Below are 23421 nucleotides of genomic sequence, written 5' to 3' on the forward strand. Positions count from 1 at the left end.
CACTTGAACTGTGACAGGAAAGAAGAAAACAACAGATATTTGGCTTTCACAATTATTAATAACAGTGTCATTACATTATTCTCCATTGTGTATATGACACATCATTACATTATTACATTGTGTACAAATATGGTAATGTGACTTTCGCATTTACCACCAACACTATCAAGGTATATCTCTAAACTTTCTCTACCTTATTGTGGGGTGGGAATATACACACTTTTTATTCATGACATACACATGGTGCAAATGCTAGTGATGTATTGCTGTCCGCCTCTTGACATCTGACTGAACATATGCATGTAAATGAACTTTTTAATGCGTGCAGCTTTTCCGGCTTATGTTCAGGGCACAAATGCATCCAAGCCTCCATTCAGTGAATGGAGTGCTGCTCAACATTTACCTGTCAAGGTCAGTTCAAAATTGGGGATACATGGATATCACTGACCGGAAAATAAAATTAGTAGGCACTCATAACATAGTATACACCTAATAGTTTACATGGAAATTTGATATAATCTGACTGCATAGTAAAACATTTCATCTTTGCTTCAGAAGAACATATTTCATAAAAAAATTAACTAAGCCTAGATATCATTAAATGTATAATTAAATAAGTGAAACCACTTTAGAATGCAGACAGGATGTGCATTTAATATTTAAAATATGTCTGCAAACTGCACCGTACAGTGGGGAAATAGAGCATAGTGTATATAATGTAGAGATCCAACAAGCAAAGGCAAAATACTGAACATGCAAGAAGCATAAAATATAAAAAAAAAGCAAACTACATAAAACATAATAGGCAGGCGCTATACATAACAAACATAAAACCGTGTACAAAACATGCAAGAGGAATAATATAAGGACACACAGGTGAACAAAGTAGGAACAAACAAAAACACAGAAGAGAAAAGGATCTTCTCTTGAGAGCATGCAATTCATTTTAATATATATCAACCCGTTTCCTTTTCACTTTTAATAATCTCTTCATTTAAGGGACAGTTTCATCTGTTGAATAATTTCTTTATTAAATGTATTAACTAAGCTTGTTCCACCTCATTACTAGGCTTTAAAAACAGATTTGTGCCAGAAACTTTCCAAAGCTTGTTCACTGAAGCCACCATATACACGTTATCATGGGGAGTCTATTATACCGAGCTTGACTAAATACAAGGTAAGGTTCTACTCTAAATTCCATCATGACTAATATTGCAACACTCCTGGGTGATCTCTTGCATGCCTACTCCAAACGTACCTCCGGCACATTACCTTCACCCATTTCAGATGATCCATTCCCCACCTTTTTCTAAAAGCCTTTCTGTCTCCCACTTAACTTCCTACCTTATCTTCTGCCTCCGTCCCCCTACTCTCCCTCTCTCCCCTGCGTCTCTCTGTCTGTCCACCCCTCCCCTTAGATTGTACGCTCCTCTGAGCAGGGCCATCTCTCCTCCTGTTTCCACCACTTATAACTCTGCTCTCCAGCTACTTAGCCCTCCTCCTCGAGGCTCCACTCCACGTCCACTCTCGCTCCCTCCTCCCCCCTGGGGGTCTCCCTGTCTTCCGCGCCCTCCTTCTTGGGCCCCGTCATTTACGGATCCTATCTCCCCCTTCCCCGCCCTCTCTAGCTGTGCATTGAGCTTACTGAGTTGCTGTGCTTACTGTTTACTGTACTATGCTGTCTCCCATTGTATTGTAATTTGTTTGTCTCTGTACGGCGCTGCGGATGCCTTGTGGCGCCTTTGAAATAAAAATTAATAATAATAATAATAATAATAATAATAATAATAAATACTCTCTCACCAAAGTTCCCTTCCTTCATATGAAGATTGATAAGGAGCCGCTGTTTTTCATCAGTGGAACTTTATAACTATAGAACAGGTTTACAGAAAAATAAGTTGTTTTAACAGACAGAACAAGCTTTGTCATGTAGGTGCCCTAATATTCTGTTTCAAAGCTCTATTATTGCCATTATACTAGGAACACTATTTTCCTAAGCTGTTGTCATAGACAGTTTGTAGGAACAATCAAGTACTCCGAATGTCCCATCTTTATGAAGGTACAGCCAAGTTCTTTTATTTCTTCCCTAGGATCTTTCCACTGCCGTTGACATTGTCGACTGTTACCATTTTCCCTCCATGATATGTGAGGTTATTTAGGTCTTCCTTCTCTGGAACATCCTACAGCCTTTATCAGTGATGGCTAACCTGTGACACTCCAGGTGTTGTGAAACTACAAGCCCCAGAATGCTTTGCCAGCTATCAGCTAGTTATCTACTGGCAAAGCATGCTGGGGCTTGTAGTTTCACAACACCTGGAGTGTCACAGGTTAGTGATCACTGGCCTATATACTTTTCATCCTTCAAAGTTCTTTAAACATATTGTTTGCGGCCAGTTCTAACATCTCTATTGTGTATTTACACTAGTATCTTTTAATTTGTGACATCATTCTCTTTTAATTTTGCTCACAGTTTATCAGTATTTTTATTTACAATTTTTTCTATATTTATTGATGCACATGAATTCACAATTGATATTTTTCATTTTGTTATTAAGTGGTCCTTCAGTTCCTCTTTTTCTATTTATGGTTTCTCACCATGCATCAGCTTAATTAATATGTCTCCATTGTAGCTGTATTGTTTTATATATATTATTCTGTAACAAACCCATACATCTCTTTAATTACTGCCTACTACCCCCCTTCCGCTCCCCCTGCTTTAGTAATTTAGTCTGGGTCTCTACCCTGGGACCTTCCAGATAAACATCACATTCTGTGCTGCTGGTGAGAATATAGGTCTCAGAGCTGGAGCATTCACCATCATAATCATCATCATTTAATTATATAGCGCCAGCAAATTTCATATAGCTTTACAATTGGGATTTCTATTTGAATCAAAACTGCTATTGACAGGTGCCAACCAGACATGTGCCACATACCCTTCATCCTTCCCATATCATCTTTGAGTCTTCTGCTCAAACCAGTCCTGTAGCACAGTTGGGTATTCTAGGGTGAGCACTCCCAATGTGGTGCTACATGGGAGGGCAAAGTCACAAAGTCAAAAGCTCCCTAAGACCCACCGCTTGAAAAATACCTATCACCAATGTGACAGAATCCCTCTCAACCTTGCTTCCCCATATAGATATATATATATAGCAAAAATGTGATTGCTGCTCTAATTTCACCTGCTGTTGTCAGTTCCCTTAATGTATTTCTGCCTCACAGCACTGGGGTCATGAGTTCGATTCCCGACAACGGCCTTATCTGTGTGGAGTTTGTATGTTCTCCCTGTGTTTGCGTGGGTTTCCTCCAGGTGCTCCGGTTTCCTCCCACACTCCCAAAACATACTAGCAGGTTAATTGGCTGCTCTCAAAATTGACCCTATTATATAAATAAATGATGATGATGATGATGATGATGAGATATTTGCTAGGTGTGATAGCTCCTGCATCCCAAGACTTTACTGTTATTCTTTCAGACTTCCATTAAAGTGACTTTTAGGCCATTCACCTTATATAAAGGTGTTCTTTTGGTGATTCAAAAGATGAAATCAGTAGTTTAATGGTCTTTTAGACTTTGCATGGTATATATGGGTAATATTATTTTTTTATTCTCTTTCTTCTCTAGACTCACAGCTATGATTTTCCATATTAATCATCTTCAACAAATAAAGACATCCCAATACACAAAACATTTTGTGGAAAAGACAAGGTCAGCTCCCGTAACCTCATTCGGACACAAAGAACTTATAACTTTGCTCTAAAGATTGGAACTCCTGCTAAAAAAAACAAATCAGTATGGGAAATATTTATTTATTATGTTTACTTGGATATTTTGTGCCATTGATGAAGCTACTACGATTTCTCTTTATTTATTTACACTTTACCCGACACAGAATAGATCTTGCATCAACAAAAATGGTTCCTTCTTAATATCACTGCTGCAAAATGTGCAGTTGGCAAATCATCATATGTTTTTTTCTATTCATTTCCCCTATCATCAGCTATACATAGAGGGCCTTATTCAAATTGGATCACGGAACAGTTCTGAAAATCTCCAAATCCATACGGATCTCTAGGTTCATATCGATTGTAATCTAAGTGCAAGTACGCTTTGTCTTAACATTATTTGCAGAAGAGAGAGCAGCATACACACAAGCTTAAGTGCATTATAAGGTCACATCAGAACACATGAAAAAAATTATATTCTAAAATAAATGAACAATTATAAACAGTAAAATCATTCATTTTAATATGGTTACATTAAATACATAAATCAAGATGTTCTTAAGGTGTACTGTACATACAGAACGTTTTTATAATCTATCTCACTAAACATACACATGGTCTGTGTTATCTAGTGGTAGTCTTATGTGTACAAAGACTATGTTTTACCAATCATCACTATTAGTCAGCCCTGCAGCTGATGCAAATCTAAAAACAAGGGTACTTAAGAGAAACCCAGGACTTGAATCAGCCCCATCTGCATCGGATGCCCTTACAGTTCATTGCCTACGTCCGTCCACCTCTTCCCACCCCAGTTCCGCCCTTCAAGTCAAGTGTAATTTGCATTTGAGCATGCAATTTAGTTTTCTGGCATAAGGTTCGTATTTGGGCATCTGCGGAGCTAATTCACGCAAAATACGCTACATAAATGGACGTATGTCTGAACATGAATCATGCCTAAAATTATTACAAATTTCAAAGCTCTATTCACTTCATATAAATGAACTCTAAACATCAATACAGAAAAAGTATTATTCCTCCATGTTGGTTTTTGGAGGTTACCGTATTCTTCCCCTAAAAGAATTCTCTAGTAGCACTGACGTATTAAAATGACACACAGTTGGAGGTGGTTTTTTTTTTATACGAATAACATTTTGAAACTGGTGTGGGGAATGGCCAATTTCACAAGGATTTATCAACCTATATGATGGCTATAAAGGACTAAATGGTCGGATAGGGTTAGAGATAAACAATTCACAAAGAGATAATATATTTAGATTTATCTTATAGCTTAATTTAAAGAGATATGTGAGAAAATGCAGATTTATTTAAATATAAATATACAAGTTAACCCGTGCATGATACTCATGCATTCTAGTCAAATCAAGCTACTTAAGGTGTTAAAAAGGTTCTTGTCATGCATTTGGGCCATAGCCCAGGCCTCAACCACCAACCACTCCCCACTGTCACCCCCGGCAACCACCAACCACTCCCCACTGTCACCCCCGGCAACCACCAACCACTCCCAACTGTCACTTCTCCTTCAAGAAATATATATATATTTTTTTAAAATCTTTATAAACACTTTTAACAATTAACAAATTAAATTAACAAATTAAAAACATCTTAGTATACCAAATTTCAGCCCTTTCTGAATTTTTATTTTCCTCACACACTAAGAATTTAGTAGGTCAGTGTATAACTCTGCCCAGCAGGTGGCGCTGCAGCTTGGTTTTATTTTTTCCACACACACACACACAGACAGACTAACACACGCCACTAGACATTTATATTATAGATTATATAACTATACATAAATGCATATATACATAGGTTGGATGTTAAAATATCTAAAACTCAATAGTAGATATTTAAGTCAGTACAAAAGTATTAAAAAAATGGTGAACACAGAGGGTACTTTTACTGTTGAAAATATCTTTCAAAAGTGATGTACAGATCTATAATTCTTGTAATATAGGGGCTTGTTTATGAAGCCCATAGGCAAACTGAGGTGGGTTTTCCTAGTGCCTGGAAACCCCTCTTCAAGCCTGGTGCATTGCCCATGTATATTATGGGATATGAAGAGTTGGAGAGCAGCCCCACATGGTCTAATATTATAGCCACGTCCCCATGCATGCTGGTCATGCCCACTGGCTGGGTGGTGTGGAAACCACCCTCTACAAATCCTGCGTTTGCCCCTGAGGCCCTAAACATACGGATAATTAACGAGGCATAACCTTGTTGATATATAAATGCACCCCATAATGTCAAAACTTCTCACAATCTGCAGCTGATGCCATCTGTGGAGGAGTCCTGTTGGCGATATTGACATCAATAGCAGTAGTGACAATTAATGGCTGTAGACACAGTGCACAGCAGGAGGTCCCACACCAAAACTAAACATAAGATAAATGTATACTTTTATGTTTCCACAAAAACGGTTAGAACATACTTACAGATACTGTCCCTCATTTTATTTAACATACTTTCATTGTATTGCGTTTATTATAACCTCGTACAGTTCAACATGTATTATAATCAAACAATGCTAAATTTACTAACAAATAAAAATATTTTGACAAAAAGCACATCATCTATGCCTACTCTATTCATTGTCAGAATAAATCACAGAGTTATGGTTTGTTTCTCTTACTGGTTGTCTTGTTTTCTAATTTTCTTTGTTGGACAAAGGTCAATAGGGATATTGGACATTCATATTATAATGCTAGATTAAACCTACATCGTAGCCTGAAAAGATTACACAAAAATGGCTTCTGCACTCCAGAATCGAAATACAACAATGTGACATTTTATTTACTAGGCACATCTCATCATGTTGTCTTAGATTTAGAGAGATGGCACTATACAATATACCGGTGCTTGTGTAATCCACTATTGTATACTGTATTAAAATATACATTTCAGTGTCACTGAATGCTAACAACAGATTGTAATGGTTCCCGATAAATGCACTAAAACGAGTGATTAGAATATAGCGTATGGAGAAAAGGCTGTTATATAACATAAGGGCAGAGACTGATATGCTGTTTGAGGGCACAGACTTGTGTGTTGTCTGGGTGGACAGGATTGGTATAAGCTGACCATTGCATGGTATAGTAACATCAACTAGCATACTAATACCCAAAAGTTTAAGTGTGATGCTATGTTATTGTACATGTTCAATGTATAAATATTCATGTGAGACAAATATTTACATCTATTGCATTACCTTACACATTTATTAACATGTATATAAATTGGAGTAGACACACTTTTAGGGCCAATAAAAAAGAGCAATGGAGGTGATAAAAAGAATAACCTATAGCGCACTGATAATATGGTCTAGCTCAGAAAAATAACAAAAATAAATTTCTAGAGACATAAGTGTTAGCTGCCAAATTACAGATTCTGTAATCCTATTGTACAAAACTGATGCTTAATTAACTGAAAGCTTCTGATTGGCTAGCAGGGACTTGAATAATATCTGAGATCAAGATCACTATGTCTCTGATGAATCGTCAGCCTGCAAAGAAACACATTAGGTTATAGAAGCTTTACTCAAATGGGATCTTAACTCACTTCTACATTCAGGACAAGAGACATGTGACAAGAGACTGGTGAGCATCAGTCTATGGCAGTGGTTCCCAAACTTTTGCAGTTCGCGGCACCCTTAGAGTCTCCATAATTTTTTCAAGGCACCCCTCCAAAATAATTAATGAGCAGTCCTGTTTTAGTTGGGTCAAAAAATTGTAATAAGTATTTAGGTCAGGACAGAAATACTTATTTAGTTGTATGCAAAAATGCCCCCTCTGCATCCAGACACTCTATCCTCTCTCCCGCTGCCCCCTCTGCCCTCTCTCACGCTGTCCCCCTGCTCTGCCATGCTGTCCCCCCTCCTCTGCCCTCTCTCACGCTGTCCCCTCTGCCCTCTCTCATGCTGTCCCCCTCCTCTGCCATGCTGTCCCCCCTCCTCTGCCCTCTCTCACGCTGTCCCCCTCCTCTGCCATGCTGTCCCCCTCCTCTGCCCCGCTGTTCCCCCTCCTCTGCCCCGCTGTCCCCCCTCCTCTCTCACGCTATCCCCCCTCCTCTCTCACGCTGTCCCCCCTCCTCTCATGCTGTGTTCCCCTCCACTGCCCCTCTCACGCTGTGTCCCCCTCCACTGTCCCTCTCACGCTGTGTCCCCCTCCACTGTCCCTCTCATGTTGTGTACCCCTCCACTGTCCCTCTCATGCTGTGTCTCCCTCCACTGCCCCTCTCGCGCTGTGTCCCCCTCCACTGCCCCTCTCACGCTGTCCCCCTCCATTGCCCCTCTCATGCTGTGTCCCCCTCCACTGTCCCTCTCACGCTGTGTCCCCCTCCACTGCCTCTCTCATGCTGTGTCCTTCTTCTCTGTCCCTCTCATGCTGTGTCCTTCTTCTCTGTCCCTCTCACGCTGTGTCCTCCTTCTCTGTCCCTCTCATGCTGTGTCCTCCTTCTCTGTCCCTCTCACGCTATGTCCTCCTCCTCTGTCCCTCTCACACTGTGTCCCCCTTCTCTGTCCCTCTCACGCTGTGTCCTTCTTCTCTGTCCCTGTCATGCTGTGTTCTCCTCCACTGCCCCTTTCACGCTGTGTCCTCCTTCTCTGTCCCTCTCACGCTGTGTCCTCCTTCTCCATCCCTCTCACGCTGTGTCCTCCTTCTCTGTCCCTCTCATGCTGTGTCCTCCTTCTCTGTCACGCTGTCCCCCTCTGCCACGCGCCAGCCATACAAAAAACAAACAACACAAAAATGTACCAATCGGCGCGGCGCCGGGACCCAGCAGAGAGAGGTGGATGCTGGGTCCCGGCGCCGCGCGGATTGGTAAGTTTTTGTGTTGTTTGTTGTTTTCTATGGCTGGCCCGCGGCACCCCTGTGACAGTGTCGCGGCACCCCTAGGGGCCGCGGCGCACACTTTGGGAACCGCCGTTCTATGGACAAAATATCTTATTGGAATTGGGTGCTTGCAGCCCCGATACTGTATTTTAAGAAATAGTGGATGGGGTGTAGAAACCCATTCTGTATCTCAGTTGCAATCTTCTACGTCTCAAGGAAAAAAAGTATGAAGCTGTAGAACAAGAATGCCTCACCTTTAAATGGGCCATGGAAGCCTTCCAGTATTACCTCTTGGGGAGGGAGTTTAGCCTGGTGACGGCAATGCACCATAAAAGTGGATGCAGATGAACAAAGAAGTCAATGCCAGAGTGACCCAATGGTTGTTGGCATTGCAATCATTCCACTTTATTGTGGAGCACAGAACGAGACCTCTGCATAAAAATTTGGAAGCTCTCTCTCAAAATGATGCACTCCCCACACTATTTGCACCACCTAGGTTGACGATGCTAAGGGGAGGGGTATGTGACAAATAGGGCAGTTTGCCACTGCCTATGGGATTGCACACCCATTAAAAAATTCTGGATTCAAATCAAGAATCAAATCAATGTTATACCACTGACCCTGGAATGGACTGTCTTGGGAATTTTAGACCCCTCCCTCAAATTCACCAAAGGTTATAAAATATTTAACAATCTTAGTTGCCATCAAATAATGTATTCTCCAGGGGATATATTTATTAAACTGCAGGTTTGAAAAAGTGGAGATGTTGCCTGTAGCAACCAATCAGATTCTAGTTATCATTTATTTACTACATTCTAAAAAAATCACAGTTAGAATCTGATTGGTTGCTATAGGCAAAATCTCCATTTTTTCAAACCGCAGTTTAATAAATATACCCCCAGGTCTGATTGCAAAACACCCAACACACTCTTACACTCCTCAGAGAAAAATGTGCATTTTTGTTTAAAATAGACTGGCTGGAAACCACTCTCAGCAAAGAAAGGCATAAAATGTTTTTTTTAGATGTGGGAAAGTTATATTTATATACTTCCCAATAACATCAAAATATAAATCAAAAATTGTTTCAAGGATATAACATCATACAAACTCAAGAATGTTCTAGAGCAGGGGTGTCCAACCTTTTAGCTTCCCTGGGCCACATTGGCAGACGACGAGTTGGCTTGGGCCGCACATAAGATACACTAACAATAACGATAGCTGATCATCCAAAAAACCATAGAAAACATAGTGAACATATATATATATATATATATATATATATATGAGAAAAAAAGTTATATATATATATATATATATATATATATATATATATATATATATATATATAGATATAGATATATAGATATATAGATATAGATTCAAAAAATGCTCTCTAGTTATTATACTATAATCACTTTTTGTATTATTTCGATGCAATATCATTTAAGCCAGGCATTGTATATCCGGGTGCCCTGACCAGGCCTGCGGTGCCTGACATATACATCACTGTTACCCCAAATTGTGAGCTGTTTTGCTAATTACATCACTATGTTAGTTAAGGGATAACAACTTATAATGGGCCAAAGAGAATAATATATAATGCCTCATTAGTATTACAAGTAGAAGTATGTAGCAGGGAGATAAGGTCCATGATGCTCCAGGACCAGGTGACTTTTATTCACTTGTCAGCGTCCCTTGAAATAATAAAAAAAAAATCCCCCTTAACTTACCTTTTAATCGGCTTGTTCTCCTGTCCTCTTCTCTTCTTTTCTCCAATTCTCTGCTGCTGATTGTTCTTCTCCCGCAGGTGACTCCTCTGTGCTGCGCTCCGCAATGGATGTTAGGCGTGATGATATCACACCCGACATTCACTGCGAGCACCGCACGGAGGAGGAGACAAGGGAGGAAGCCGGAGTACCAGCTGACGTGACCGCGTGACCGCAAGGTAAGTATTTTCTTTTCTTTTTTTTTTGCAGGATTTTTTTTTTCCATTAAGAGCGCTGCCCCCTTGCCACAACCTAAACTCCTTCTGGGCCACATTTACAGGCGTGCTGGGCTGCATGCGGCCCGCGGGCCGCGGGCTGGACAACCCTGTTCTAGAGAATCCACCTGTTTAACATCAGCACTTATGTTAAACAGTTCACTATTAGTACCATGCTGGAGCCACACAAACTATAGCCACCCATTCTCCTCTCCCCCACCAACTCCTATAGTAGATATCTACAGATACTGCCAGTTGTTTAAAAAGAATAGGATAAGTTTCTTAAGGCTGTTTCCTCCTTTCTTGCCTTTCCTTTCCCTAAATAACCCTTTATTCCTCTATAACTCCGAACCATGATTTAAACCCTTAGTTTGACAAAAAACAAATATTATAGTTAACTACATAATTAGAAATCAGACTTACACTCACATTTTGATTGTTAAAAATGTTATTGTCAAACGTGTTCATAGACTCATAAACTTACATTAAAATACTGTCACCCCAACACATGTTTTCCTCTTTTTACATTTGTATGTTTGGAGTTCAAAAAAAGAGATTCTTGGGGGTAAAAATGAGAACATGAGTGAAGGAAGAGATGGGAGAACTTTGAATGTACAGCAGTGGTAGAAGACAAGTCCAATCCACCTACTTCAGGGGTCAGGGAACTTTTTTACCTTTTACCCCAAAATATATGTAGAAATGCCGACGTTACCCCCTTGATTAGAAATTAAGGAAATGATAATAATAATAATAATTAAGGAAATCATATATTATTAATTATTTGAATTCAAACCTGTATGGAATCAGGTTCAGCTTCAAAACTTCAGGCTTTGGAGAAATGATGTTGCTTCATTATTGATACAAGAGCATCAATATTGGGGCATTTTGATGTCAGAGCAATTTGGATACAGTCTTCAGCGTCCAATCGATTTCTCTGCTTTGTTTTAATGTTCGTTAAAGTTGAAAATCCTTGTTTGCAAAGGTAGACTTGATGATGATGATGATGAAGAGACTTGCTGAAAGCTGTACAAAATGAACACATGGAAATTGATTTAAGCACCAATGTAAAACCATCCAAAGAGAGAAAAAGACACCAAAGCACCTCTAATTGAGCACCAGGTGGGGCCTGATTGTTGCGCAAGGCTCTAGTTAAGCATCTAATAATAATGCAATTGACTATAATATATACATACATATATATATATATATATATATATATATATATATATATATATATATATATATGCCTCCATACTTTTGTTTCTGCTTCTCTTTCCTCCCTCACCTTATGTGCCAGCATAGTTTTGTTTCCCCCTTCTCTTTCCTCCCTCACTTTATGTGCCTGAATAGTTTTGTTTCCCCCTTCTCTTTCCTCCCTCACCTTATGTGCCTCCGTGTTTTTTTTTCCCGTCTCTCACTTCTCTCACCCTATATGCCTTTGTTATTTAACTTGCTTTTCTATTGACGTTATCTCTTTTTTCTTCTTTTCTGTTCTTCTACTCTTGTTTTCTTCTGCTTCTTCTGCCACTGCTCCTCTCTGCTCCTCACTGAAATTAGCGTCGGGCGTGATAATTCAGTGGGAGAGAGCAGGAGAGGGGACTGCTGGGAGCCGTCCCTCCGTGCGGTCATGTGATTTATTGAAAAAAAAAAAAATTGGAGCCGCGGTGGCTACCCCCGGAAAAGTCATTTTTACCCCATTTGGGGTAATTTACCCCTGTTCGCCGACCACTGACCTACTTGTATGCCTTCAGACTTCGTGGTGTTTTAAAGTGGAAACTAACAATGCAGCACCTGCAGCACTTTCACATGATAGATTGTGTGTGCCATGTTTCTGGTATTGGCAGAAGGTTGAGGTTGCTTGAGGGGGAGATGTCATGGATGGAGGTTAGTTTGTTACAGAGTGTGTACACTTAATGGATCTTGAATGGGACAGGAAACAGGAGATGTGTTTGAAGTTCACTTTTTGTACATTGTGCAAATGGAATGAAGTGTTTTGGAGATGGGCAGGGGAGACCTGGGCTTGGTGATTTATCAATAGCTTCAGGAAGCAGGAGATTGGAGAGGTAAAAAAGGTGATTGTAAGTCCTAAAAAGTTGTATTTTATGCCAATGGGATGTGACTATTACAGTTCGGGAACAAAGACAAGAAGTTTGAGCATTAGAGGGAACTAGAGATGAAGCAAATTGGACAAAGGGGTGTGTTTTGGGAGAGAAGGAATGTTGTAATTCTAGTAGTAGTATCCCGGGTCTGAACCCGGGTCTGCCCAGGTCTCCCTGGCAACATCACAAGAGGAGCTTTGATAGGCTTCTCTTGTGATGTTGATTTTAATTTAGTTTTTATTTAACTTTCAATAGTATTTGGTGTTGAAAAACCCGGGTCTCACCGTTCAGACTGAAGGCTACCCGGGTCAGACCCGGGAATAACCCTTCAAAGTCCCAGGTTCAATTCCTGGGTCATTCGACGCACAGGAGCCGTTCACACTCAGCCTCGACCCCCAACATCGTTGCTCCCCCGGCAAAATCCTGGGTTTTTAAGGCAGTGTGAACGGGATATTAGTCAGCTGAGGATAGACAGGACAAAAGGTTCCCACCACCCTGGAAGGTATATAGTGTGGCTCCTCCTATCTTTCCTCACCTTTTGAATGTCTTCCCAAGCGGTCTCTGAAAAATATCTTTCAAAAACATTGGTGGGAAATTGGGACTGCCCGGGAGTTCTTCAAGGAAAATAAGTTATCAGACACGCAATTTGCATTTTTCCTTAACAGACTCTATGGCAGCCCTTACATATGGGATTTACCCAAGCATTCCATATGGGGGAGGGGGCAATACATAAATAAAAAACAATCTGAGCACTGAAAAATATATGTAGACACACAAAAAAAGTAATTTTACTCATCAGTTGTTTGCAGAAATTTTCTTGCAATCTGAGTATCCCTAGAAGTCAGTAATGTCAAGATGATGATGTCTGGAAAATGTATGAATTGATGACCAAGCAGCTGCTTTGCAAAAATGTTCAGCTGATACATGTGCCTTATAGGCCCAGGATTACACCACTGTTCTAATGGATTGTGCCCTCAATATATTTATTACCTGTAAGCCTGTGCAATCACTTCTGTAATCCATCTTGCCAACACACTCTTGGAAGGGACTTGTTTTTGATTTTTAGGAAGTAGAAAGATACCCTGTGTTCTGTAAAGATACATATATATATTGCTCGTTCTAAATCGAGAGTATTCAACTTTCTTTTTATCTTAGTTGGCTCTGGACATAAAGCAGGAAATATAATTTCCTGGTTCATATGGAATTTGGAAATGTTTTCTTTTTTTAACTAAAAATAATCAGGATTTGTATTAAGAACCATCTTGTCTGAATGTAGGTTTAAGAACGGTTCCTTGTACAGCAATGCTTGAATTTCTCCTGCCCTTCTGGAGGATGTGATGGCTCTACAAACTGACAACTATATACCCGTACAAGATAAATATCCTGTATTCTATTATGTAGTATCTCAAAATACTCTTCAAATTTTTAATATATTTTACAATAAATATCCAAAAATTGATATATAGGATGTGCTATCACTGTAACAAGTTCATGAAAATAGCAGAAATAGAAAAAACCACCAGGCACTAGTTAGGAAAAATAATAAATCCAAATTCAATAATACATAATAGCAGATTATTATAAACTGCTAAAGATAAACGTGCAGTCCTCCACACAAAGCAAGTACTGTGGCTTGTTACACAAATGAAATTAGAAAGAAAAAACTACAAGTGGCAGCGCTGGTAAATCTGTAGAATAGCATATTTATTACATATAAAAAGAATTAAAAATATTATAACATGCTCAGCGAGCCATTAAAAAGCACCGTAATCACAAATAAAGCACTTATCATAGCAGCTGTAAAGTCCCAAAAGTCCAGTAATAGCAGTATACAATTTAGGGGAATGTCCAGCAAAGGGTCCCTAGGTACAAGAGTATATCCACACAGTTGCGGCTTTAATAGATATCCATCAGTAATGAATTATATACATGGAGAACTAGCACACTTCTGCTCTTACATCTCCTCTTACAAATCCAACATCGGATCCTTAAGGATAAATGCAGCTGTAAACTTTTTGTGTCAAAAATATCAAAGTTCCAATTCCTTTCTTATATTTCACTAAAAAGCGTGTATACACAAGAAAAGAAAAAAAGGTGCATCTGTGCTCCCCAGCGTCCAGCTAACGTGTTTCTCCACCCCTTCGGTGGGCAGTTTCGTCAGAGGTTCATCCATTAACATAGCAAGCAAGGAAAGTAGTTATCATTTTGTGGTGCTCTTTTGGGGAGAAGTATAGTATTAAAACATAATTTTTATTGAATTTATATTAAAATATATGTTTTATTCTGTTCAATTTCCAGAACTGTAATTAATTCAGACAGATTAGTTGCCCAATACTCTACATGTTAGTGCATATTCTCCAATAATATTGTTTTCTCATTGACTAATGGTAGTCATCTGTCGAAGTCGTATAATTGGATGAACAAAAGTATATTGGTTAATATAGTTTTATTGGTCGATTGCACTCAGTATACGCACGTACACACCCGCATTACAACATTTAGTTATTTATATAATTCATATTCATATTGGTTCCGTTACACAGTAATTTATGAGCAGATAGTATTTAGTTTATTATTAGTTTATATATTATGATTATATGTACACTTCAGTGTTATTTAAGGTTCAGTTTATAGGAAATGTGTGATGTCTGATATTCTAATCCCCTATTTATCAGCAGCTGTCGGGTTCCATCGTCGAAGAGATCGCATATTGCATACTCTAGTTATTGATGTTAGGCAATATCTTGTCAGATTGATATCAGACAGTAAAATGCTAATGGACTAGTTGTAACTTGTTTCTGGGCGGGAGAATCATCTGGAATGTTGACTTCAGCCTTTGAGGGGGTTGTTTGAACTAGCCTATGACCTGTTTACCCTGGACCCAGCAGAAGTCTGGACCTATAGAAGCAAGCCACGTCATCTGCATTGTTCGCTCTGTAACACTGAATGTATATATATAATCATAGCTACGCTCCTAGTCTACTCTGACCACAGTGTCCACGGGTACCGTGGGAGCGCAGTGCGAGCGCATGCGAACGCTGCGGTATGTATGTATCTTTTGGTATTGGCTGTACTGTACTGTATTATATTATAATCATGTATTGAACTATTAACTTTTTACATCTAATAAAATAAATCACTTTGTGCGTTAGAAACACAATACAATCGCTTGGGCAATGCTTATTTGAAAACGATAGAATTACTTTAATAATTTGGGGGCTCTGAGTTTGGAGATTACGTCATCGTCAGGCATGCAACGCTTACGGTTTTCGGTTCCTCAACAAAGGGTGGATTGACGGACGCGTCTCATACAGGAAAGAACGCAATTGTCACGGGCACTAGGAGTTTATACCCGAGTTTCACCTGATGTTATAGCTGACAGAGGGGCGGTGTTGACCACGGACCTCAGGGCAGTTAGGTGAATGATTGGAATGAAGATAACAGCAGGAAAGTAGAGAATGTCTTATGAAGTCAATGACTTGCAGCTGTTGATGGTGGAAGGTCAGCGACTTGGAACTGTAGAGAAGAAGCGATATAGCTTCAGACGAGATGAGAGGACGTGAGTAGGTGAAGGTAGCTCGTGGAGGAGTCAGTGGTCTGTGTACAGCAAGTTGTACCACTGTAGTGATGAGGAGGTTGTCCTGGTGCAGGTAGGTAGTAGGGTAGTCGGTGGTCTGCGTATAGCAAGTTGTACCACCGCTGTGATGGGAAGAGTTGTACTGGTGCAGGTAGGTAGCGGGGTAGTCGGTGGTCTGCGTATAGCAAGTTGTACCACCGCTGTGATGAGGAATGTCCAGGTGTAGGTAGGTAGCAGGAGAGTCAGTGGTCTGCGTATAGCAAGTTGTACCACTGCTGTGAGGAGGAATGAGGACTTGTCCAGGTGCTGGTAGGTAGCAGGGAAGTCAGTGGTCTGCGTGTAGCAAGTTGTACCACTGCTGTGAAGAGGAGCTGTGTGGAAACAGCGAGAGTAGAAAGGAGTTTTGTACAACACAAGTGGGTAAGTACAATGAATAGTCTGTCAATATAGTAGCTGGCTCTGCAGCGTGGAGAAGCGGGTCAGCGCGGATATGCAAGTAACAACAAAGTCAATATGATGAGAGCATACCGCAGCTGAGTGAGAAGCTTGTCCGGGTAAACAGGCAATGTAGCATTAGACAGTCTATCATAGGTAACTGTACCTTAGTGCAGTAGTCACGTATAGTTCAATAGGTATGCAAGTAAACAATAATAGTCAATAGTGGTTATGCATACCAAGTAGAGCAGGAATCAGCTGGGAAGCTGAAGAAGCAATCAGCTGAGTAGACACGCTTTAGCGGGTATGGGAACCGCCGTTGAGTAGAGCAGGGAACAGCTTGGAAACTGTAGACGATCAGCTGAGTAGACACGCTGTAGCGGGTATGGGAACCGCCGGTGAGTAGAGCAGGAAGCAGCTTGGAAACTGCAGATGATCAGCTGAGTAGACACGCTGTAGCGGGTATGGGAACCGCCGGTGAGTAGAGCAGGAAGCAGCTTGGAAACTGCAGACGATCAGCTGAGTAGTAATGCTGTAGCGGGTATGGGAACCGCCGATGAGTAGAGCTGGAAGCAGCTTGGAAACTGCAGACACGAGTAGAGCTGGAAGCAGCTTGGAAACTGCAGACACGAGTAGAGCTGGAAGCAGCTTGGAAACTGCAGACACCTATAGAGAATCACTGGGAATGAGACTCCAAGATCAGGCAACTACCTAAGGCTGCAGGTGCCTTAAGTAGGGTGAGGGGCTTGATCCATCAATCACATTAGTGGTCAGGTGTAGTTGTAAAAGGGACCTGTGCATGCGCAGTGCAACAGGATGGCGGACGGCCACGGTTCAACACAGGTGTAAGTGGGAAAGATGGAGAACCACGTACCAGAGTGGACGCACTCACACTCCGGTGAGTGACAGTACCCCCCCTTTTAAAGGTGGGCACAGATCACTTGGAACCGGGTTTGCCTGGAAATTTTAGGTAGAATTTTTTAAGCAGGGCTGGAGCCTTGAGGTCATCAGCGCGAATCCAGGGGCGTTCTTCTGGACCAAAGCCCTTCCAATGAACGAGGAATTGGAGAGTTCCTCGTGAAATTTTGGCATCCAGAATTTGAGATATCTCGAACTTCTCTTCTTGATGAATCTGTACTGGTTTAGGTACAGAAGGAGGAGCAGAAAAGCGATTAATAATAAGAGGTTTGAGCAGTGAGACATGGAAGGCATTGGAGATCCGGAGGTTCTTTGGTAATAGTAGCTTGAAGCATACAGGATTTATGACTTGAGTGATCTTGTATGGTCCGATAAAGCGTGGCGCAACACTTCATGGACGGAACCTTCAGGCGGATTTTTTTTGTAGAAAGCCATACACGGTCTCCAATCTTGAGTGGTGGAATGGCTCGCCTCTTTTTATCTGCGAAGAATTTGTATCTGGTTGATGCCTTTCTCAGGGAGGATCTCACATGAGTCCAGATGGTTTTGAAGTTTTTACAAAGTTTCTCTACCGCAGGAACTTGGGTGGGAGGGAGGGCAGGAAACACTGGGAGAGACTGATGGTGGCTGTAAACCACGGAAAAATGAGTTTTAGTTGAAGATTCATGGTACATGTTATTGTGGGCAAACTCAGCCCACGGGAGTAGATCTACCCAATTATCTTGGTTGGCTGAGGAGAAGATTCTTATGAAGGTCTCAAGGTCTTGATTGACTCTTTCTGTCTGTCCGTTTGATTGAGGGTGGTAAGAAGATGATAGAGAGAGTCGGATACCCAAGGTCTTGCAAAGGGCTCGCCAGAAACTGGAGACGAACTGTACTCCTCTATCAGACACAATCTCGGAGGGACAGCCATGAATCCGAAAGATCTCTTTAATAAAATGGTCAGCCGAGGTAGAAGAAGATGGTAATCCAGTTAGAGGGACGAAGTGAACCATCTTGGAGAATCTATCCACCACTACCCAGATGGTATTACATCTCTTGCTAAGAGGAAGTTCGGTGACAAAGTCCATACTTATATGGGTCCATGGTTTGGTAGGGATAGGTAGTGGTTGGAGCAATCCCGCTGGTTTTCTGCGGGAAGACTTAAATTGAGAGCAAATCTCACAAGCGGCCACAAACTCTCTGACATCCTTTCTGATAGAGGGCCACCAATAACTCCTGGAAAGGATCTCAAAAGTCTTTCGTTCACCAGAATGTCCAGAGAAGCATGGTACCATGACAATATTCTCTTACGAAGAGATGGCGGAACGAGGGTTTTCCCAAACGGTAGCACATTGGTGGAAGAAGTGGCCAAAGTCACACATTTGGGATCCAGTATAGGATGGTCGGAACAATCCGTGATGTCAGAGGGAGGTGCAAACGCCCGGGATAAAGCGTCTGCTTTTTTGTTCTTTGCAGCTGCTTTCAACGTAATGATGAGCTCGAAGCGGGAAAAGAAGAGTGACCATCTCGCCTGTCGAGGGTTTAAGCATTGAGCTGTTTGTAAATAGAGGAGATTTTTATGGTCTGTAAAGATGGTTACAGGGTAACGAGCCCCCTCCAGTAGATATCTCCACTCCTCCAATGTGACTTTTATAGCTAACAGTTCCTTGTCACAGATGGTGTAGTTATTTTCCGCGGGTATAAGACCCCGGGAGTAGAAAGCGCAAGGATGGAACTTCTGTTGCTCAGATCTTTGGGAGAGAATGGCCCCTAGTCCGACATTGGAGGCATCTACCTCGAGAAAGAAGGGAAGGTTCACATCAGGCTGCCGCAGAACAGGAGCAGTGGAAAAGGCCTCTTTAAGGCTTTGGAAAGCTTGAAGGGCCTCGGAGGACCAGTGTTTAGTATTGGCACCCTTCCTGGTCAGGGCCACAATAGGAGAGGCAATAGAGGAGAAGTTCAAGATAAAGCATCTGTAATAATTTGCAAAACCCAGGAAGCGTTGTATAGCCCTGATGGTAGTTGGCTGAGGCCAAAGTAGGACAGCATTAACTTTGTCAGGGTCCATCTCCAGACCTACTCCGGACACGATGTATCCCAAGAATGGAATTTGGGATAATTCGAAGGAGCATTCTTCCGCAGTCTGGAGAGAACTTCTGCCACATGTTGATGGTGGGAGACAAGATCTTCAGAGAAGATTAAAATGTCGTCCAGATAGACTACAACGCACAAGTATAATAGGTCCCGGAAGATCTTGTTCACGAATCCTTGAAAGACAGCAGGGGCGTTACACAGTCCAAAGGGCATAACTAGGTATTCGTAATGCCCATCCCTGGTGTTGAATGCTGTCTTCCATTTGTCGCCTGACTTGATCCGGTTTAGGTTGTAAGCGTCACGGAGATCAAGTTTGGTAAATATCCGAGCACCTTTAATACGATCGAAGAGTTCGGTGATAAGAGGAATCGGGTACCGGTTTTTCACGGTTATGGCATTGAGCCCCCGATAATCAATGCAGGGTCTTAAGGTCCCATCTTTCTTCTTCACGAAAAAGAAGCCCGCTCCAGCGGGAGAGCTGGAAGGTCGAATGAACCCGCGATGAAGGTTGTCCTTGATATACTCTTACATAGCCTGTGTCTCTGGTAGCAAGAGAGGGTATACACGGCCCCTAGGAGGGTTTTTGCCAAGTAGTAGATCTATGGGACAATCCCATGCCCGATGAGGTGGCAGGCATTTAGATTGCGCCTTATCGAACACGTCAGCGAACGGGGCATACTGTGGAGGAAGGACCGGAGGACCAGGTGTTATAGACGATCTGTTGATTTTGAGTGGTAGCACTCGGGTTAGGCTTCAATGATGACAATCCGGGCCCCAGGATGTGACTTGGGGAGTACTCCAATCAACTTGTGGTGAATGAAGCTGAAACCATGGAAGGCCAAGAACGATGGGACTAGTAGTAGCAGGAAGGACCAGCAAAGAGATTTTCTCTCGGTGGAAGGCTCCAATTTGGAGGGTCAAAGGAGTCGTACAGTGAGTGATAAGTCCATTAATGATACGAGAGCCATCTATAGCGGTGACCGCTATGGCAGTTTTTAACGGGGCCACTGGTAGGGACCACTGGTTAACTAGAGCACTGGAGATAAAGTTGCCGGCAGCGCCGGAATCCAGAAGTGCTTGAGAGATAAAAGATTTGGTGGCTGAGAAGATGGTAACATCAAATGCACACACTTTGGAATCCATAGAAGATGGAGAGGAGTCCAAGAACACTAACCTTACCTCTCCAGAACTGGTTAGGGCCTGGCATTTCCCGACTTCTTAGGACATGAGTTCAGGCTGTGTGTAGGGTCAGCACAATAGATGCAGAGTCTATTTTGTATTCGTCGATCCCTCTCTTTAGATGTTAACTTAGAGCTTCCTACCTCCATGGGTTCCACTGGAGGGGGAAGATGACGAACTTGAGGTGATGGACGAGTGAACCCATTAGAGGTGCTTGTTCTTTCAGACTCCCTCTCACGGAATCTCATGTCTACCCTATGACATAGGGAAATTAGATCGTCCAAGGAGGAGGGTAACTCTTGTGTGGTCAGAGCGTCTTTGATCTTATCCGTCAGACCATGCCAGAAGGCAGCTATCAGGGCCTCGGTGTTCCACTGTAGTTCAGAGGCGAGTATCCGAAACTGAATGACGTACTGGGCCACAGAGTGTGATCCTTGGCGTAGTCGGAGAATGCTGGAAGCCGCAGAGACAACGCGGCCAGATTCATCGAAAATTTTGCGAAACGTGGAAATGAAGAGTGCACTATCCTCCAATAGGGGGTCATTTCTCTCCCACAGAGGGGAGGCCCACGCAAGAGCCTGTCCGGAAAACAGAGAAATGAGGTAGGCAATCTTGGCACGGTGAGTGGCAAAATGGTGAGGTTGTAGCTTGAAATGGAGAGAGCACTGATTCAGAAAACCTCTACACATCTTGGGATCTCCATCATATTTTGAGGGAGTAGGCAGGTGTAGCGTGGAAGCAGTAGACACCTGGGATGGCACTGGGGAAGGAGATGACGCTGGAGGTTCAACAGTCGCTGAAACATTTTGTGGAGGATCTCCTCGGGCGACCAGAGTCTGGAAACACTGGAACAGATGTTGCTGCCGAACATCCTGTTGTTCCACCCGAGTGACTAGATGCTGCAGCATCTCCCTAGCTGTTGGTTCCAATCCTGGGTCTGTCATGGCCTGATCTTACTGTCACGGGCACTAGGAGTTTATACCCGAGTTTCACCTGATGTTATAACTGACAGAGGGGCGGTGTTGACCACAGACCTCAGGGCAGTTAGGTGAATGATTGGAATGAAGATAACAGCAGGAAAGTAGAGAATGTCTTATGAAGTCAATGACTTGCAGCTGTTGATGGTGGAAGGTCAGCGAATTGGAACTGTAGAGAAGAAGCGATATAGCTTCAGACGAGATGAGAGGACATGAGTAGGTGAAGGTAGCTCGTGGAGGAGTCAGTGGTCTGCGTACAGCAAGTTGTACCACTGTAGTGATGAGGAGGTTGTCCTGGTGCAGGTAGGTAGTAGGGTAGTCGGTGGTCTGCGTATAGCAAGTTGTACCACCGCTGTGATGAGGAATGTCCAGGTGTAGGTAGGTAGCAGGAGAGTCAGTGGTCTGCGTATAGCAAGTTGTACCACTGCTGTGAGGAGGAATGAGGACTTGTCCAGGTGCAGGAGAGTGGTATGGAAAAGGCAAACTGTAGCTGTGTGGAAACAGCGCGAGTAGAAAGGAGTTTTGTACAACACAAGTGGGTAAGTACAATGAATAGTCTGTCAATATAGTAGCTGGCTCTGCAGCGTGGAGAAGCGGGTCAGCGCGGATATGCAAGTAACAACAAAGTCAATATGATGAGAGCATACCGCAGCTGAGTGAGAAGCTTGTCCGGGTAAACAGGCAATGTAGCATAGACAGTCTATCATAGGTAACTGTACCTTAGTGCAGTAGTCACGTATAGTTCAATAGGTATGCAAGTAAACAATAATAGTCAATAGTGGTTATGCATACCAAGTAGAGCAGGAATCAGCTGGGAAGCTGAAGAAGCGATCAGCTGAGTAGACATGCTGTAGCGGGTATGGGAACCACCGTTGAGTAGAGCAGGGAACAGCTTGGAAACTGTAGACAATCAGCTGAGTAGACACGCTGTAGCGGGTATGGGAACCGCCGGTGAGTAGAGCAGGAAGCAGCTTGGAAACTGCAGACGATCAGCTGAGTAGTAATGCTGTAGCGGGTATGGGAACCGCCGATGAGTAGAGCTGGAAGCAGCTTGGAAACTGCAGACACGAGTAGAGCTGAAAGCAGCTTGGAAACTGCAGACACGAGTAGAGCTGGAAGCAGCTTGGAAACTGCAGACACGAGTAGAGCTGGAAGCAGCTTGGAAACTGCAGACACGAGTAGAGCTGGAAGCAGCTTGGAAACTGCAGACACCTATAGAGAATCACTGGGAATGAGACTCCAAGATCAGGCAACTACCTAAGGCTGCAGGTGCCTTAAGTAGGGTGAGGTGATTGATCCATCAATCACATTAGTGGTCAGGTGTAGTTGTTAAAGGGACCTGCGCATGCGCAGTGCGACAGGATGGCGGACGGCCACGGTTCAACACAGGTGTAAGCGGGAAAGATGGAGAACCACGTACAAGAGTGGAGGCACTCACACTCTGGTGAGTGACAGCAATGTGTTCAAGACCTGTGGTTCACTCTGTGTTGCGAAACCGAATGTTTGTTGTTGCATAGTCTGAAGGAACGCTAATTTGAATCTAGGGACAAGAAAGAATAATGTTTCTTTTTATTGTCGTTTTGCATTTTAAAGGGTATTGCATTGCA

At 42.4% G+C, this 23421-nt stretch overlaps 1 long non-coding RNA gene across 1 annotated transcript; it reads left to right on the plus strand.

Annotated features, from left to right (window-relative positions):
* Window positions 1-1074: 1074 nt before the first annotated feature.
* On the plus strand, window positions 1075-6307 carry LOC142149959 (uncharacterized). The gene is made up of 2 exons (XR_012690946.1): window positions 1075-1177; window positions 3625-6307. It is a non-coding gene; the product is annotated as an uncharacterized LOC142149959 (long non-coding RNA).
* Window positions 6308-23421: the final 17114 nt, after the last annotated feature.

The sequence above is a fragment of the Mixophyes fleayi genome, chromosome 4 (genome assembly GCF_038048845.1).
Source record: "Mixophyes fleayi isolate aMixFle1 chromosome 4, aMixFle1.hap1, whole genome shotgun sequence".
Taxonomy (NCBI): domain Eukaryota; kingdom Metazoa; phylum Chordata; class Amphibia; order Anura; family Limnodynastidae; genus Mixophyes; species Mixophyes fleayi.